The sequence below is a fragment of the Aulonocara sp. 'chitande type north' Nkhata Bay genome, linkage group LG10 (assembly GCF_057382095.1).
Source record: "Aulonocara sp. 'chitande type north' Nkhata Bay isolate Kocher_YH1m ecotype deep benthic linkage group LG10, A_spYH_male_GT1.1, whole genome shotgun sequence".
Lineage (NCBI taxonomy): Eukaryota > Metazoa > Chordata > Actinopteri > Cichliformes > Cichlidae > Aulonocara > Aulonocara sp. 'chitande type north' Nkhata Bay.
Genome location: NC_141353.1, coordinates 22,654,355 through 22,673,410, shown reverse-complemented (window position 1 = coordinate 22,673,410; position 19,056 = coordinate 22,654,355). Strand labels below are relative to the sequence as shown.

At 38.1% G+C, this 19,056-nt stretch overlaps 1 long non-coding RNA gene across 1 annotated transcript; it reads right to left on the bottom strand.

Moving 5' to 3' along the window:
• Nucleotides 1-9,063: 9,063 nt before the first annotated feature.
• LOC147320908 (uncharacterized) lies at nt 9,064-9,646 on the bottom strand. The gene is made up of 3 exons (XR_015131157.1): nt 9,562-9,646; nt 9,283-9,488; nt 9,064-9,203 (listed from the first exon to the last, which is right to left on the bottom strand). It is a non-coding gene; the product is annotated as an uncharacterized LOC147320908 (long non-coding RNA).
• Between the last annotated feature and the right edge of the window lie 9,410 nt (nt 9,647-19,056).

The window sequence follows — 19,056 nt, the reverse complement described above, 5'->3', positions numbered from 1 at the left end:
CTGATATAACAGGCTACGAGAAGTGTAGCCAAATATAACCAAATATAATGTGCAACTGTATGTTGTTGAAAATGCTGAAAAATTTATATGAAGAAAAGTTCCTGTATTTTTCTTGTGTCTGAGGAAATAACAAGACCCAGATGCAAAATACACCTGCGGAAAGGTGCTGTGACTGTGCTATTCATAGTCTGTGCTCATTGTGCATTTGATGAAGGCCTAGATTGTTTGAATTAATGTGCACAGGTGTAGGTGTTTGTGAAATCAGCGTTATTTCTTCATCCCTGAAGAAAATTGAGTTACCCATGATATTATGTCTCATAAGAAAGTTCAGGAGAGCTTAAAGGAATACTAAAGCTCAACCAGTCTACATTTGAATAGCTTTGGAAGCGTATCCTGAAGGCTTTTTTACAAATCAGCGTTATTCGTTATCAAGCTGTTATTAAACATTTTGAAAATAAAGCAGAAATTTTGAGATTTAAGTCAAAATGCTATTTTATCCTAATAACATTTTGAGAATAAAGTTGCATATGACTTGCAAGAAACAAAGTATCAGATACAGTATGGGATAAAGTAAAAATCCTTGATGTTTTTTTTTGTTTGTTTGTTTTTTCTAATTGCATCGCTTCATCACTGTCAACTGAGTGCGAAACAATCTAACAATCTGTAATTCAAACGTACCCTTTATTTGCACTCTGACCTTTTCAAAGGTCAGTCTGGTTTATTGTGTTTGCAGTCTCTCCTACCGAGGGTCCTGACTAAATGCTGCATGTAATTACTTGTTAAATGCATTTAAGTATGCGTGCCCTTCGCTATAGTAACTTTTAGAAATGACTAATGGTGACTAACGGTAACATGAGGCATTGTGTATTGTACTTGCATGTTTTTCTTTTAATGTGTGTGCCTCAATGAGTGTAATTTATCTCTTGTGCTTACACAGCCCCGTTAGCCGATAGCAGCATTCAGCATTATAAAGCAAATGCGAGCTCACTTTTCAGCTGACCTGGCATAACATTGTGTCCTGCCTGTTTTGCTGCTCTGTCCTTGTCTCTGAAAAGACATTAAAACCATCTACTAACTGTGTGTGCATCATTTCCCTCCATGGGCACCTGTTAGCTGACCAGGTTATTACTGACCAGAGATTACTTCACAAGTCAAATAGAGATTACTTCACCAGCTAATAGTATACCTTCATCATTTAAAACACAGTAATTCTGGCGTACGTGCAATGTGTTCAATATGCAGTGACTTTTTTTATACCAAACTCTATCAATTATCTTTAAGTGTATGATTAAATTATAACTATTTATTGCATCATTACAAAACCAGTCTTCCCTCCCTATAAAATTTCCAGTGCATGTCAATGTACTTGAAGGCACAGCTGCTCTGGATGCAAATATCTATTAAATATTTAGATTTTTGATCAGCAACAGAGGGACCTGTTGGTTTGCCAAAATATTTGCATTCAGCCAGGTGTCCTTGAGGATCTCCAAAATGCTTCCAGCCAACTTCCAGCCAAATGACACATAATGGGTTTTTGTGATATGTTGTCAAATTGTTACATTTTGTATCATTAAGAGTGTCTAACTACTCATAAAGTGAATCATTCTGAATAAATGTTGCTTTATATTCCATTCTTTATCTTTTTTAACAATTTCAAAGCAGTTCATTTTAATCCCTTTCCTCTTTGAAGTTATTTTTATATCTGTGCCCCTTCACAGGGGGCCAGAGATTTGGTCACTTTCCCCCAGCAGTACCTTTAGACACACTGGCAAGTCAATGTCTTGCTCAAGGACACTAAGTGTAAGCTGATATATGGCAGAGGGGCAGGTTTCAGTGGTGCTCCGTGTCCTCTATTGTAAGGACACTATAAACTTTCCACAGACAACAATGTCCTAATATGCTTGGATTAAGCAGCTGAGTCAGATAACATATGGTTATACCCTCTCCCACTTGTACATATAAAATATATAAGTAGGACAGGCAAGTATAACGCATTAGAAATAACAGCAGATGAGGGTTGTGCTGAAATAGATGGCCATCTGAAGAACCCTCTGGCCATGGGAAACAGACTTTCTGCCTGGTTAAAGTAAATCCTCTGACTTTGGGCCAATCTGTCATCTTGTATAGTGCCTCCTGTTTTGGCTCAGTATCAAACTTTCTCTCTTTTTGCCCACTTACTCCCCCATTTTTTTGCTACTGTCTGCAGGGTCTGTGTCTTTTTAGAATATATATCTCTTCATTGCGGCTATTTTTTAATGTGAAAACACAGCATATTGCTGGTATCCACGAGTTTTCAAATTTACTGTTTCACAAAAAAAAAAAAATTTAATAAAGTAAAGCGCATTATTATTTTTTGATTGAGATGTCAAAATACAGTTACTGACTTGCATTACTGAACAGAATAATTAGTTTTACTAGTTCTTATGTTTGATTAATTTCAGATTTCAAAAATTCAGTGTGTTCTTGAGTTAGTGTATAAAAATGTGATATTAGTTTATTGCTTAATATTGTCTAAAAACACAATTTTTAGTTATAAGCTAAGCTGTAAGTTATTGACAGACATCTAAAATGTTTTTTTCAAAAGTAATAAATCCATCAAGCCAGTATTTTATATAAAATAGTACACCAAGTTGTATAAAAATAGTACAACCTTTTTCCCCTCCACATTTTGAGCATTTTCTACTTGTCAGAAAGACAAAACTGCTTGTGTGAAGAAACAGAAATAGAGTCAATTACCAAGATATACTGTCTAAATTTGGACTCTACTCTCCAAGGCAGAAGGGAATGAATGTGAATTGGCAGGTCCCATGAGTAAGAAAACATCTGCCAGCCAAAACACAGGGTGGGGGGTGAGTTTCTCCTCTGGCCATGGAAATACAGTACTCAGGTCTGACACAGAGCTATACTGCTGAGGGCTCATCCCTGATGTTTCAAAGTCATAGCCATTTCTGATCTTGGTAGGCTTATCTTTCTTCTACAAGGTTGAATATCCTCAATAAATTTTGTTATTTAGCTAAAAAAAAATTGTGTGTGGTTAAGCAAAGTTGGTTGCTGACAAATAGATACAAACTATCATGAGCATCATATGACTTTATACATGACTGGAAAGAAAAGAGTGGAAACAGGTATGAAAATTTTCAGTATTCGCAATAGCTTTACACTAACATATCAAGTGGTTCCTCTCTGTGCTACATGAAACATCTGCTTACCTAAAAATTGTGCCGAGCTTTTATTTCCTGTTTTGCTTACATGTGGATTTGTGGCGTGATTAAAAACCCTGCAAGAACTGCACACAGTATGGCCTACGGATGTCCTCGTTTCCCTCTGTCCTAACATATTTGGGACAGAGATTTCAATCTTGGAATAAATGTTTTGATTTAGTGTGTGTGATTGAACCATTCTTAGAAAAAGGCATAAAATTAGCTAAGCAATCATATATGTATATATACAGTTTAATTTTTATGCCAACAATGTCTTGTGTGTTTGTATCTTTTCTGTGTCATGGACTATTTTTGTAAATAAAGCTTTGAAAAAAGACATATATGGATGCTGAGGCATATTTAAGCCACAGAGAGCTTCAGTATCTGTTTGCATACATCCTGCATATTCATCCTGTTGCTTCCTAATTAACATCCATTTCCCGGCCTCCCACATGCACAAGCCATAAAAGGACTACCACCGCTATATTTGATATATGAGTTCCTACATTTGTGCAACCAAAAAAAAAAGAATATTGCAAAAAAGTTTCTTGTAATTTAATTCAGAAAGGTAATATCTCATGTATTCATTGATGTAAAGTGGAATATTTCAAGCCTGCATCAAAATGGCAATAAAGCAGCTTGTGGCACTGCTAAGATAGTATTGAGGCCCAGATTGGTTTAATTTTGACCTGTAGCTTGTCTGCATAACCTTTAATTCAATGTTTGCAGGAGGGGGGAAATGGCGAGAAGAGGATTTTGTCTCTTATCCCTTCATCTTCACAATCTGTGATTTAATTAGCAACATAAAGTTAGATGTAAAAAGTGGGTTGCTTGACCTAATTTAATATGTTAAGCACAAATAGGGTGAAAAACATCTTTCAGCCAGAGAATGAAAAGAGCACAGGTCAGCACTGTTTCACTTTTAAGTACAAGGAAATAATATTAAGACAGGTGAGTTATAATGAGAGCAAGTAGGACTGATGAAAGTTTATTTATTTATTGAAAAATTGAACTAACACTGCATATTACTTTATGTTTGTAATACTGCATAGCTGCAGTATTAGTAGTGTTGTAGCGGTTAGTATTGTTTTACAGTAATAAGCTCCTGCATTTGAATCCACTGGCCTGATTGGGCCTTTCTGCATGAGGTTTGCATGTTCTTTCTGTGCATGTGTTAATCTCTCCGGGTACTCGGGCTTGTTCCTGGCATGTTAGGTCAACTGCCTATTCTAAATTGGTCATAGGTGTCAATGTGAGTGTGAATGTTTCTCTGTCTTTGTGCATTAGACCTGTCCAAAGGTGTACCCCACCTTTCGCCCTGCGAGTGTAGTCTCCCTGTGACTCTGAACTGAATAAGTGGATAATTGTGCATTCTTAAATTAGGGTACTGTGGAACAAAAACTCCTAATTTTACAGTTTACAGATAGACAGCTTTTACTGTTGGATGTCACTTTCAGAACAAAATGCATGTTTTGACAAAATGAATCCCTATTTATGAAACTAACAATGCCTCTGTTAGTGTTCATTCTCCAGTTTGCCACAGAAAGAATAAGTTTATTATGACAAAATGATCGATTTTAGTTTTTAATTTCTTTCTGCATCCTATAAATTGGCTTTTGTTCAACACACAGCCAGTTTCTCTTTTGGATTTTGGATCACAGCTTTGGAATTAAGCTTTTATAAAGATGTCAAGTCAGTGAGACCAACAAAATCATTAAGTGCATTTTATTTCTATTGCACATTTAAACATCTTTCCAGATCAGAAGGGTTTTTTTTAAGTTTTGAAATGGTAACAATGGGCAAAAAAATGACTGAAATCACAAAGAAAAATGTTTCACCTCCTGGTTTTGTTGTTGTTGTTTAGTTTTTTTTAACAATGGGCATGATTTGATATAAATGAGCCAAACAGTGGAATGTTTAAATTAGTGTTAGTCTAGGTGTTTCACTCCACACTCTAAACCTTCTCCCCTAAAAAATATGGGCAAACAATGATCCTTTGGATATTGTAAGATGTAGCCAGGCTGACAGAAGGGTACTCCTCCACCCATTAAGCTGCATCTGCCATCGAGGAACATTTGTATGTGAAATCAATGGGGACAGGCTGAGATCTCATAGATACCTCCCAGCATAAAATGCCACATTCATGTAAAGCATTTTCATCAACAGCAGCTATTTTTAGTTAGAATAATCCATCACCCCTGGTTGTGTTGGTGCTGAAAAAGGGGCATGACATCTGGGATTTCCGTATCAATCTATATCTAATATGGGTGTCACAATTTGAAAGTTTTGACAACAACTGTGATATCTGAAGATTGCAAAAATGATACGATATTAAAGATATGCATATACAATCCCACACCAGTACTCTTATACTACTCAGTGCTTCTCAGTGCTACATCCTTTCAGTAACTACTTTACTTCATGGCAGACTAAAGTATGGTGACTACAGTTAACGACATTCCTTTTTTTTCTGCACTTTGACTCCTATACATCCATAGACTGAGTCACAGAAAGAATTGCAGCTAGACTTTTTCACAAGTTGCCTTATTAAGGTCAAAAGTGACTTGAAGTCTTTTTAAAGTCTAGTCCTTCTGGATGTTTTAACATACGTTAAACACTGTGAATGAGCTCACTTGATATACCAGCTGTAACTACCACAAACGTTCTCAAAAACACAAAAGCAATAAATAAACTAAAATTAAGAATGAATTTCACTAATAATTTTCCCACATTTTTTAAAATAGATATTACCTCATTACTGGCTATGATAAGTGTTATTGGATGGTCTAGTATGTAAAAGACTGGTACATAAGATAAATACTGCTGTATACTAATGTGTTAAACATAGTGGATGCATGAATTTTAAATGTTTTAATAAGTGCCAGTATGAAATCTGCAACATATAAAAATTATGGTTGCTCTTTTAAATAAGCGCAGAATATCAATACATTAGAGACTGTGAAGATACAAATCTAAAAAGCAGTGGTATCAAAGTTAATATATTTTATATATATATTGTATGCAGGATGAACATATTCTTAGAGAATATTCAGGCTATAAACTGAAACAGCAGAGACCAGGGTATCCCCATGTGCTTTTCTTAATTGTGCCTCCAGCCGTCAGTACAGAAAACCTCAGGGTTCAAGCTCCGGCCCTGTCAGCAGGGCACCATAATCTTCACGGTGTGTCTCTGAAGCCTGGGGCTTTATCAGAGGAGGTATTAAACACAAACAGCTGGGAAAAGGTATCTCAAACTGAAGAGCCAAGTGGAAGATTATTCAGCATTAGGTGTCGTATATCTATTGGTGTATGAGTTCACACGCTGTAAGATGATGTGTTTCTGAAAATGCTTTGTGGCTCCCTAATGTTAGACTTTAAAAGGCCAGTCAGGATTTCTGAATCTCTTACTGACTGCTCTTGAGAAAGACTGTGGTTTGGTTTATGAATGCAGCTCTGGTATGACATGACTCTCACAGCATGTGTGGTGCTAAATGGGCTTTGGTTGTTCCACTAAACTGAAACTGTTGCACAAATTTAAGCTAGCTGAGATTTGCATTGATGATGTATTTCTGAGATGTGTGGTATGCACTTTTGTCACATTAGCACTACAGGTTCAAATAGTACAGCATGGATAAATGGTCAGGTGAAAAAGAATAATTATATAGTATAGTGCAGGAAACGACTTTATTCATTCATGCAAAAGCAAATTTCTTTACTAGAGATGGACCGACCCGATATTACGTATCGGTATCGGTCTGATACTGACGTAAATTACTGGATCGGATATCGGAGAGAAATAAAAAATGTAATCCGATCCATTAAATATCAAAAAAAGCACCTCACAAAACTTGCGACACGGCTTAACTCGGCTCATAACCGTAGCACATCGGAGCAGTCTGCATCACATGATAGAGCGGCTGTGTGTATTTGTAGCCTCGCTACCAAACCAGCATTTCATCTCCGATGAAGTTATCCCAGAGAGAAGTAAAGCAAGTGCTTAAGTTCATCTCTGAATGTTTGTAAAGCATTCCCACGTTAAGCTTAACAACTGATATATGGAGCGACTGCCTCTTCTTGCTGCTACTTCAATCGTGAAACTGATTAATGATCAGCTGATCGGCTTTTCTGTCACGAGTCTGTCTCTCTTGTTTGTTTTTAGCCCACTTTGCGCCAGAAAGAGGAAACCAGCAGCTGAACAACAGCAGCACGTTTAACCTTGATAAGCTATAGTTAGAATTTATTTAATATTACTTTCTACACCAGGATCCTTTTCTATGCAGCTGACGGCTGGTAACTGTGCAGGGGCGGATCTAGCAAAGTTTAGCCAGGGGGGCCGATAGGGCATGAACAGGGAAAAGGGGGCACAAAGACATACTTTTCTTTCTTATTCTCATTTAAAATGTCTAGCTTTTAATGAATAATTATCTGAATCTTACAGCCAAAGTTTTAATCTTATGTAAAATATATATAAGTCCATTACTGTATATAGTAACTGTTAAGTCTAATATACCCTAGTAAGCTATACTACTTCTGTACCATCTGTGCAGTCTGCAATTCTGTTGAAGAAAGATGTTGAATCTTAATTATTCTTGAAAATTTTTTATCCAAGACATTTTTTTTATTTCTGTGAATTTTTCCCCACACTGCATCAAATTAAAGTTGATTACATCGATTAAGCATCATGAGGTGGAGGGTGGGGGGTGGTTCCCTATTGTTTTTTTTGCTGGGAGTTTGCAACACTATTACGGTAGTTAGGTTGCTTAATATTTCTGCTAAGTACTCTTTAAAATACCAGAATAGGAAGGATGGAGTAGGTTTAAGTTTATTAGATTGTTCAGTATTGCTGAATTATGAAATATTTTGGGTGCAGTGCATTTTTTACATACAGGTATAACAGAATAGCTTTAGTGTTGTTGTTTATTTAAACTTGAGTATGAACTTATACAAAATGCAGCAATATATTAAAAAAACAGTTTTATTGATTAAAAAACTCACTATATCGGATTCATATTGATATCGGCAGATATCCAAATTTATGATATCGGTATCGGACATAAAAAAGTGGTATCGTGCAATCTCTAGTTAAAACAGAGTTTTTCCTTCGCACTGTCACCAAGTGTTTGCTCATAGGGGGTCATCTGATTGTTAGTGTTTTCTCTGTCTTATTTTACAGTCTTTACCATACAATATAAAGTATAAAGTGGAAGTACCAGTATATTCACCCCAAGGTCATACTGCTCTAGAATCTAATGCAGGGTTTGGGGTCATGGTCCTGGATTTTGCACCAAGGGATTTCAGTTTTTGGACTTTGAATTCTTATTTTTTAAATATTCTCTACTTGGCTCTTAATTTGTTGTTTACATTCTCATGTTGAATCTCCTTAGCATTTCTTTTTGCTTTATTCTCAGTCAAGTTCTAATTCCTTTGGTGTTTGAATTTTTTCTCAGTTTTTATGTATTAGTCATTTTTTAAAATATACTCTTGGTTTAGTTTACTGTTTTCCTCATGTTCCTTCGTATCTTGTCTTCATGTGTTTTCCACTTAGGTTATTTTCTGTTTTATTTCAGCAGTCTTGTGCCTTGCTTTTAGTTTTACTTGTGTAATTCTTGTTCACTGAATTAGTTTCAGTTGTTTCCCAGGTGTCCCGGCTTCGCTTGTTAACCTTTGACTTTAAAACTTCAATTGGTTAGTGTTCTTTGCTAGAGTGTCTGCATTCTTTGCCTGTGTTCCTGCTGCATGTTTTCTGTATTTGGCCCTAGTATTGTCACGGCGACGGATGGCCGGTACTAAATAGGACTCAGGTGCAGAAACCCAGAGCGGAGACAGTAGATGATTTAATAGTTTATTACGGTTAAGTGCAAGGGGAACAAAAAAAAGGGAAACGTGGCAAAGACAGAAAATGACGAGACGTGGAGCCTTGGTGTGGCGTGCCCAGGGGAACGTGGCTAGGGCGAGGGAACGAGGCCTGAGAAGTGGAACGGAGCTGAGTGGGGAACAGTCACACTGAGGGGAGAGGATATAGAAGTTAGGCGGGTAGTGAAGGCAGCTCAGAAGTGGCCAGTATAAGAGCAGCAATTCTTACTTGCAGTTAGGGACCTGGAGTGTTTGAGAGGGGGATGATGAAGATCCAGGGGAGGCTGAGTGGCGTGGAAAGGCTGACCTGAGATCCGGGGCTCCAGATGGAGTGTGATGGCAGGAGGGCAGGCAGGTGAGGCACAGAGGGATTTCCAAAATGATCACTAGGTATTCCAAGTCCGGAGGTGGAGTGAGCCAGGGTGGGTACAGCAACTGTAGCACAAAAGAGTCTTTGTTAGTAAGATGAATCACAGCGAGAATTAGAAACACAAGACCTGTTACCAACATGGGTTGATGACGAACTGGCAGTGAGTGAACATCGATGTGTGGTTTAAATCCCTCTGGTTTGATAGCCTGCAATAGGCTCCAGGTGTGCAGGAGCTGGAGTTGGCCCTGCCCAGGGGCGGATCCCAGGTCAGTTCAGGAGCCTAATGGAAACTCCAGCCACCCACCGTAGACCATGACAAGTATTTTGCATTTTCTTATTTGCCCCCTGAGGAACTTTTGCAATTCACCTGAATAAAGGTTAGTTTTTGTTATTTTATGTCTGACATGAGAGTCCTGGACATGGGGGTTTTGTCCTGCTCACCATGACAGTCTTCATACCCTACAGACTGTGACACAGATAAATTGCAATAAAACCCAACAACTACGGACTCAGACTTTACAGGCCTCAGTTAGCATGTTAAAGTTCATTACAGTACAATTAGAAAGAGTGAAAAGGTAAAGCTTGTTTAGAAAAGTTGCCAAGAGAAAGCATTTTCTGTAGGTTTGCAAAGTTGATTTTGGAACACAGTAATCTGTGTTTGGTTTTCACCAAAGATGGCACCGTGGATTATAGTCAAACATCTCTACTTTGTCTCAGCACAAACGCCACATACCAACTGTCAGACTCGTGTTGCAGGGATGATGATTTGAGCCTCTTTTACAGCCACAGGATCTGGGCACCTTGCAGTCATGGAGTTGACCTCCTCGGTATACCAAAGTATTCTAGAAGCATATGTGAGGCAAATAACGTGGACACTATTGCAAAGGAACACAAAAGCATTGCAAAGAAAATGTATTATGAGCTAATGCACAAAATTTTGCTGTGATCATTCAGGGGATCTTTACAACATCAATAAAAAGTGTCAGACTATTTAATCAATTCAGGTACATTAGCAATTCCCATATACACCATGTCTTTAATGTAATCTCGTATTTTGAGCTTTACTTCTGAAATGTATCATTTAATATTAAATGCATATTTTAGAGAAAACGTTCCGTACTGTAACATAACTAACCATCAGATTATAAAGATTCGCAATATAAACGGAAAGTTCTGTGTGACTCTAAAGTATTTGGGAATAACTGGAGAAACAATGATGCTGTGCAGCTTTTCCACATGTTCTTACAACTTGTGAAGCAAATCAAGTAAGCTGTGCAAACTTTAATAAGAGCAGAATCTTCAGTGGAGAGCTCTTCCTTGCAATCTAAACTGTGGGGTGATTGAGCGCTTCTCATCTCCCGTGGCTTCCTCCTCTTTGTCTTTTCACTTATTGAAATCTCCAGCTGGGCTTGTAGTGTAGCTAGCAGGAGACTGGCTGAAAAGTGTTTTGCTCTATTGCTGATTTGGCTTTTATATTCCTGCTACTGGGAATGCACAGTGTCTCTTGGACAGTTAATTACTAGAAAACTTCCATAAAGTTCTTACAGTTGTTTCATGAACTGTTAAATGCGCTGATATTTGACCCACAGAAAAAGATATTTGGCACAGCTCTAGACAACTGTGCCAATGATGGTTTTAGCTGAAAACAGATGGTGGACATGAAGTATGTAAATTCAGTTTGGAGACCATTAAAAAAACAATCAGTGAACCACAGGAAGCAGAAAATATACATAAGTTCAGAGAATAAGAGACATGCACAGGAAGGCAGCTGTTTGGAGACTGGCTTTTTTTGAAATACTAAGGGTGCAATACAGTCTAGAGGTGGGAAAATGTGTTTACAGACTCTATTTACTTGTTTATTTTGTTCACAGCATTGCAGGTGAGGTTTATTAGTGGAACTGTTAGCATCACAATACCCAATGAATCTGCATACAATGTGAAATCAGCTAAAAAGAAAGTGGATCTTTAAACAGGATGATAATGATTGAAAGTATATTATTCATACGTTAAATAAACATAATAGATGTAAAAAATAAAAATAAAAAAAATCCTGCAGACTTTATTTAAATTCAGAGAGGAGAAGACAGCGTTTGATCCAGATATCCTCTAGAGTCCTTCCCCATGACAGCTGGGGAGACAATGGGGCTGTTTGAAAAAAACCCTGATGACCAGGGTATCCTTACCCCATACTTCAATTTAGGGCCCATGGCAAACATTGACTAAATCATTAGTTTTATATTACGTAATAAACTTCTTTTGTGGAATCAGGTGATTTTGAATGGGGTCAGCAGGAACCACAAAACATTTGTATTTTTTAAGAAGCCTTAATCATATAGAAATAGGAAACAATAATGCCACATCATTAGTGGAAAAACTGACAATGTCAAATAGTGAACCTCTGAGATACGACTGCATGGATCCCAATTAGTGTGACGAGAGTTAAATGTAATATAGACTCTCTGCTGTGGAATAGGTTTTATATATGCAACTTGTTAACTATTACCATACTAATTAACAGAGAATGTATACTTCTGAAATTGTAGCTACACACAGAACACACCAAGAATATTTGTTCAATCAACAAAATTAGCTACACTTTGTGATTTGCTTGTCTCCCTTATTAGGCTGTGGCACTGTAACCTAGATCCAGCTTAAAGTTTCAGAGCTAATGTGTGGTTGTCACATTAGAAATAAACAGCAGCACCAAGAGTGCAGTCAGCATTAATTAACTAGAATTACTGCACTGCGCACTAAATGCCAAGGTTAACAGTTTTCTACAGCATTAATCTCTTGTTTTATTTACAACAGTGTTGCAATTAACTTACTTTTTTAAATGTTCATAATAGATTAAATGTGTGAAATGGCCTTTTTTATGTAAAAACACTATATAGGCTGGCTGTGTTAAACCTTCTTCACAGCATAGCCCTCAGGGGAGTTTAGACAAAAACAAAGAACTTAAAACAGAAATCAAACCATGGGGAAACAAACAGAAACTCCGCACTACAACACAGAAACCGATGATTCAAAAATGGATTCGCCGTGGAATAAAACGAGATCAGGAGCTCAGGAATATACGAACAAAAAATCCAAACGATAATCAGAAGAAGAACAAAACCCAGGGATCATGGCATAAAGAGTGGTAGTTCAGAGTGGTCCCTAAGAACCCATTTTAATACACACCTCTGTGTAGGATAAAATCTTTCTTATCTTGAGAAAGGAATGGGCCTTTAGGGACTTTCCATGTGCTTTTTTCTTTCTGTAATAATAGGGATAACTATTATCTCTTGTAAAGAGAAGGCAGGTGTGACTTTAGAGTATTCTTGCAACAGCAATGCAACTATGTTGTTGAAACAAAGAGAAGTTACAGTTTATTGTTGATGTGTTGTCAGTTTAAAACATTATCTTTTACACTTCTTTAAAATGGTTAAAGCTGAACTGAGGGGGTCGTACAGCTTGCCTGAACTGCACCGCAGGGGGAGATCTCACAGCTTGCAGACAATGATGCTGCATCTAACAATGGATCTCATCAAAAGATAGTCGGGCATAAGTGGCATTCAAATCTCATTTAGTGGAATATGAAACTGTGCGAAGATGAATAAAAATATAACTGGAAAAATATACATTTCCAGATTCCCCAACATAGTGTCTATAGTCTGCTCCATATAAAGGTCCATCTCTACTTAGAAATAAATGGAAGCCTCTTATGGACACAGAAATCACTCTTATGTGTAATGTTTTGAAATGCGTAGATTACAAATATGCCCAGAGGATCCTTTGAGAAAAATAAATGCTAATGTTTTTATACTTTTCTATTTCCTATAAATCGAGGAGTTAAAGTGCATTTCCCTTCTGTTATGTCCGTGAAGGTTCTCAGTCATCCAGGTCATCGTAGTCAAAGGAGCTTGCAAAGAAAAGCGTTTGGACTTCTTTAAGTTGCTTGAAGACGTTTTACCTCTCATCCGAGAAGCTTCTTCAGGTCTAAGGTCAAATGGTGGAGAGTCCCAGATTTAAACCCAGTGGGAGTAACCCCCCACAGAGGGACAAAAGACCCCCTGATGATCCTCTAATCGCCTGAGACAAGGTGTGAAAATGGGTGTGGGTCCCAATCAGCCAGGGTTTCGGGTAAGCTCATTGTGAATCCTGGCCCCACCTTATCACGCGATTTCCTGAGGTCAGATGGCCCAGGATGTGAGTGGGCGTTAAGGTGTCTGGGGAGGGAACTCAAAACTGGATTATAGATGGCAGACAGTTGGTGTTGTAAGCCACCGCCTCTGTTCAAAGATGGTCGCTCACAGTGGACATAGATGGCTTCCTTCACTCCTCTTTCCTCTTTCTGTCCTCTCTGTCCAAAATGTGAACATTGGCATCCTCGAAAGAGTGTCCTTTATCCTTAAGATGCAGATGGACTGCTGAGTCTTGTCCTGTGGAGGTGGCTCTTCTATGTTGTGCCATGCGCTTGTGAAGTGGCTGTTTGGTCTCTCCAATGTAGAGGTCTGGGCATTCCTCGCTGCACTGTACAGCATACACTATATTGTTAAGTTTGTGTTTTGGAGTTTTGTCTTTCGGGTGAACCAGTTTTTGCCTGAGTGTGTTGCTGGGTCTGAAATGCACCGGGATGTCATGCTTGGAGAAAACTCTCCTGAGTTTTTCTGATACACTGGCTACATAGGGGATGACAATGTTGTTGCGTCTGTCCTTCTTATCCTCCCTCGCTGGTGTCTGATCCTATTTTCTGTGCTTCTTTGCTGACTTTATGAATGCCCAATTAGGATAACCGCATGTTGTGAGTGCTTCCTTTACATGTGTGTGTTCCTTCTTTTTTCCTTCAGGCTTAGAGGGAACATGGGAACACTCCCAATACCCTCTGGAACACAAACTTGGAGTAATTAGGACTCTACACCACCGGGCAGAACATGTTCCCTCTAAGCCTGAAGGAAAAAAGAAGGAACACACACATGTAAAGGAAGCACTCACAACATGCGGTTATCCTAATTGGGCATTCATAAAGTCAGCAAAGAGGCACCCGCCATTTGACCTTAGAACTGAAGAAGCTTCTCGGATGAGAGGTGAAACGTCTTCAAGCAACTTAAAGAAGTCCAGACGCTTTTCTTTGCAAGCTCCTTTGACTTCCCTTCTGTTAAATTGCTTGTGACCTCTGCTCATGCTGCTCAGTAAAGCTGAAAGTCTCTTCCACTCGCTGCACAGGAATGTCCTTATTGATATGACAACTGTTATATAGCGCTAACCAGCTCTTTAATTAAACGCAACCTTTTCCTTTCCAGGTCTTTGAGCATCCCCACAGATTGGTAATCACAAAATCCCCTTTATTCCTTTCTCCTTCTTATTCTTTCTTTCTTTTGAAAAGATGACAAATCAGTCTGAGACATAAGTATGAAAGGTAGCAGGCAGACACGTTATCAAAATGTAATATGGTGATATTATTAATAAGCAAATAATCAGATCAATGTCCTTTAATTTTATAGAGCATCTCTGTCATTTTGCATTAGCATCTCAGTGATTACAAAATTCAAAGGGTGTCTCGTGTGTTTGTCAGCGATTGTTGTGAAAAAGACATTCTGTTAGCTTGTTCGATTTTTTTTAAAGGTTCACAGACACACAGTGAATTCATTCTCTTATCTATCAAATCCTTGTGATTTTCTGTTATTCCCCCATGACAGGCTGGGAAGAAGAGAGAGGCTCATCACATTTGTAGTTGAAATAGGATATCAAAGCACCAGGCACTGACATATTTTGTTTGAAGGGGGAGAGTAATTATAGTTAATTGCTGGTGTGAGGGCAGCCTGTGATGGTAAATTGTTGAAAGGAGAATCAGCTGGTAATAAACAAGTCATTATTTATTAGATCCCAGAGAAGCTAACACGAAGGCCATGGGATAATGAATATTGATACACAAATATATGTACATTCTACGTTATTTGATTTTATTTATTTATTCATGTTTTTTATGTCACTCTGTTTTTCCAACACGCCTCTTATCTGTTTCCAGTTGGCACAAAAAAGAGGCACAAGCCAGCATGGCTGCTACTTTATTTATTTTTTTAAAGACCTGTAAATATATTACAATTAGTCTTACTCTTTGGTTTTTAGACTAGAAATAAAGTGACTGTAAATCAGGGCAGCACATTAGAGAGCAGTTAAATATATCAAAAGTATTTAGAACAATTATAGAAATACAACCATTGTTTACATATACAGTTAGCTTACTAGGTAATTATGGTTAATGTGTCAACAAGCATTTGGTACCTTAAAGGTTCACAGCTGTTTGTGTGTGGGCTGTGCCATCCAACAGTCAAACAAGTTAATGCTGGTTCTGATAGATGTCAGATTACAAAGTACATCACAGTTTGCTGAAAAATTCTCCAGATCTCAGTCCAAGCATCAAGCGTCTATGGGATGTGCTGGACAAACATGTCCAGTCCACTGAGACCAAACTTTGCAGCTTCCAGGACTTAAAGGATCTGTTGTTAAGGTCTTGGTGGCAGATACCACAGCAAACCTTCAGGGGTCCAGTGGAGTTCATGCCTCCATGAATCGTGGGTATTTCGTCAGCAAAAGAGGGACTAACACAATATTAGGTAGGTGATTATAATGTTATACCTGATGGTGTATATAAAAGGTGGAATAACTTCAAAAAGCAGGACTAATATAAGTGTGTCTGTGGCTATTAAGTTAATTATGTTGCTTTTATTTCCATAGATCCGTTAAGTTAATCTGTGATTTTTTTCACCTTACCAGTTGCCTTGGAAACTTACACACCACACACTGTACCTCTATTTTCGGCAGCAGAACTTTTCTCCCTGTCTCTGGTCTTGACGCCCACCCTTCTACTGAGACCATGTCTGAGGAGGGTTCAGTGAACAGTAGATGGTTCAACTAAAGGACCCCCCCCCCCCCCCCCCCCCCATTTCTTAAGGACATGGCTTTCAGATACTATTGTAGACAGTGTTTTAGGCCCGCCATTTCTCTTTCTCCTCCACTTGTACAAGTGTAAAATGAATGAAGCACACAGTGCTGAGGTAAGTTTTTAGTTAGGTCATTGAAATCACCTTGTTGGTGCAAAAAATTATTTTATCAAACTGTGTTATTTTTGGCTGTTTTCATAGAGTCAGCTAAATAAATGATATGTAAGTATGTAAGTGCCTACAATGCAATTTAATACTGACTGTGTTGGTTAGTAGTTAAATGGTTAAATTGGTTAAATAAAAGGTCAGAATAACTACTAGTGCTGACTTTAAAAGTCATTATCCAGTGTGTTCTCAGGATTTGACTATGGTGTCAGAGTAAGTATATAAAAGGTTCAAGGTTCAAGGTTCTTTATTTGTCACATAAAACCGCCAAACTAAAGTCTTAATAAGTGCATATTTATAATAATAGACTAATATTCTTCACCCACGTCTGTAAATTCTAATTCCATTTCACAAACCCTCATATTGTCCTTAGGTGTGTCAATGTCCTTGCTGTAAACCATTCACAGTGACCTTAGATTAAAAATATATAAATATATATTCTTCACACATCACTTGTATTCCTGTAGGTTGGCCTAATCTGTAAGCCACAGCAGAGAGGCGGGATGCTGTGTCAGCAGCCTCTGTCATGTACCTGCCACAACCCCTGAGAAATCCTGGAAGTGTGCATAACTACGCGTCTCAGAATCCCACACATTCAGCCTCACACAGACCTTTCATCTGCAGCAATCCAGATTATGCTGCATATTCTGTCAGTTTGAGAGGGTTTTTATGAGAAGGAAGAGATAGAAGGAGAAAAATACAAGACTGTGTGTTTACAGCCTGATGGGGTAATATGCAAATTAAATTGAGATATGCATATGGCTTACTCTTGAGATATTTATGAGAATACAGCAGATTATTTTTCTCTTCACTGGACTGGGTTGGTGTAATTTGCTCTGTAAACCCGTGTGTGTGTGTGTGTGTGTGTGTGTGCATTCCTTTCTATACACATGATTGGTATATTTCTAAGTCCTTGCAGTGGTTCCCATAATTACCTTATGAATAAAACTTAATGTTAGTTGAAATGATTCCACAATCGCATACATCAAACAAATACTCAATATATTAATGTTTGCAGCTCTTAAAAACTTTTTTGTTTGGTTTGTGGAGCTTACTTAAATAGCATTGATTCAAGTTTTGTTTCGCATGGCAGTCGTTTCTAATTCTTGATTAGTTTGTGTGTTAGATCTTTCCGCTCCTCGAATTGACTCCAGAAGGATGCAGGAGTCGGGGGAGAAAACAGATGGCAGAGAATAAAGACTAGATGATAAAAGTAATCATCCCTTTTATTTAAATAAACATGGTCTCTGCTACTTTATATTGCCAAGTGCAATAACACAGCAGTGTGATTCCGCATTCAGTAAACCAATTAAATAAAAGCCTTATATGAGTCGCTCTAAGCATGGAATGTCAAGTAGAAAGAGCAAGTGATGGGTTTTATCTTTCTTGCAGTTTTTAAAACACTTAAGATGAAATAAGGAAGTGTTTATGATCAGCAAAGTCATACAGCACCACCTAGAGTAACTCAAAATTCACGATCAGTAACCCCAAGGAAACACACATCACTGTACTCTTGCTGTTTGGTGGCAAAGATGACGTTGAAACAAACTCTGAATAAACCAAAGTTCTAAAAGTTAGATCTTCAATCAGCGGTGAAAATTATTAATCATTTCTGTAAAAAACATCAATACTGGAAGCTCACTGTCTCCTGTGCGGCAAGGAATATGACATTTGATTTTAACCAGGGGGGCTTAATGACATGGTACCCACCCATACCACATCTGTCAAAGTCAGAACAGCTGTGTGTTGTAGACCTCGGTGCACCTACTGTTGCTTCAGACTTCAGACATACTGTTGCTGGCGTAAACCACGATAGTTAAAGAACTTAGTTAAAGAATGTAACTGGACCAATATCAGCAATATTTTCTTTCTGTTGGTTGTTTGTATGTGTTATGTGTTCGGTTACAGTCCTGTGAAAAACTAAGTTTACCTCGTGATTCAGTAGCTTGTAGAACCACCTTTAGCAGCAATAACTTCAAGTGTAATGATTTTTTTGTGGCTTTATCGGGCTCTCACAATGCTGTGGAGCAGTGGGGTCCTAGCCTGTTTGGCGCACTGGGCGAACACACCCTCTAGAGAACCGATCGGTGCTTATACCATTCCCAATATGAGCTGGCATGACGTCGGGGCAGCATGAATATGAGCAATTTCTATTTTATTTTATTTATATTTTTGCCGATGCCCGTGATGCTGCCCCCCACCACGATGCCGCCCCGGGCAACCGCCCATGTCGCCCGTACCAAAAACCGCTACTGCTGTGGAGGACTTTTGGCCCACTCTTATTTACAGTGTTGCTTCAATTCATTGAGGTTTGACTTTATTCATTCATGCACAACTCTGTTAAAGAGCATTTCAATCAAATTCAAATTCAAATTTTATTTGTCACGTACACAGTCATACACAGTACGATATGCAGTGAAATGCTTGGACAACTGCTCAACCTGACCTAAAAAAAAAAAAAAAGGAAAAGGCTATTTATAAGATAGGAAATAAATATGAAAAATTAAAAAGGGTAAATTTAACTAAGAAGGAATAAAATATAAAT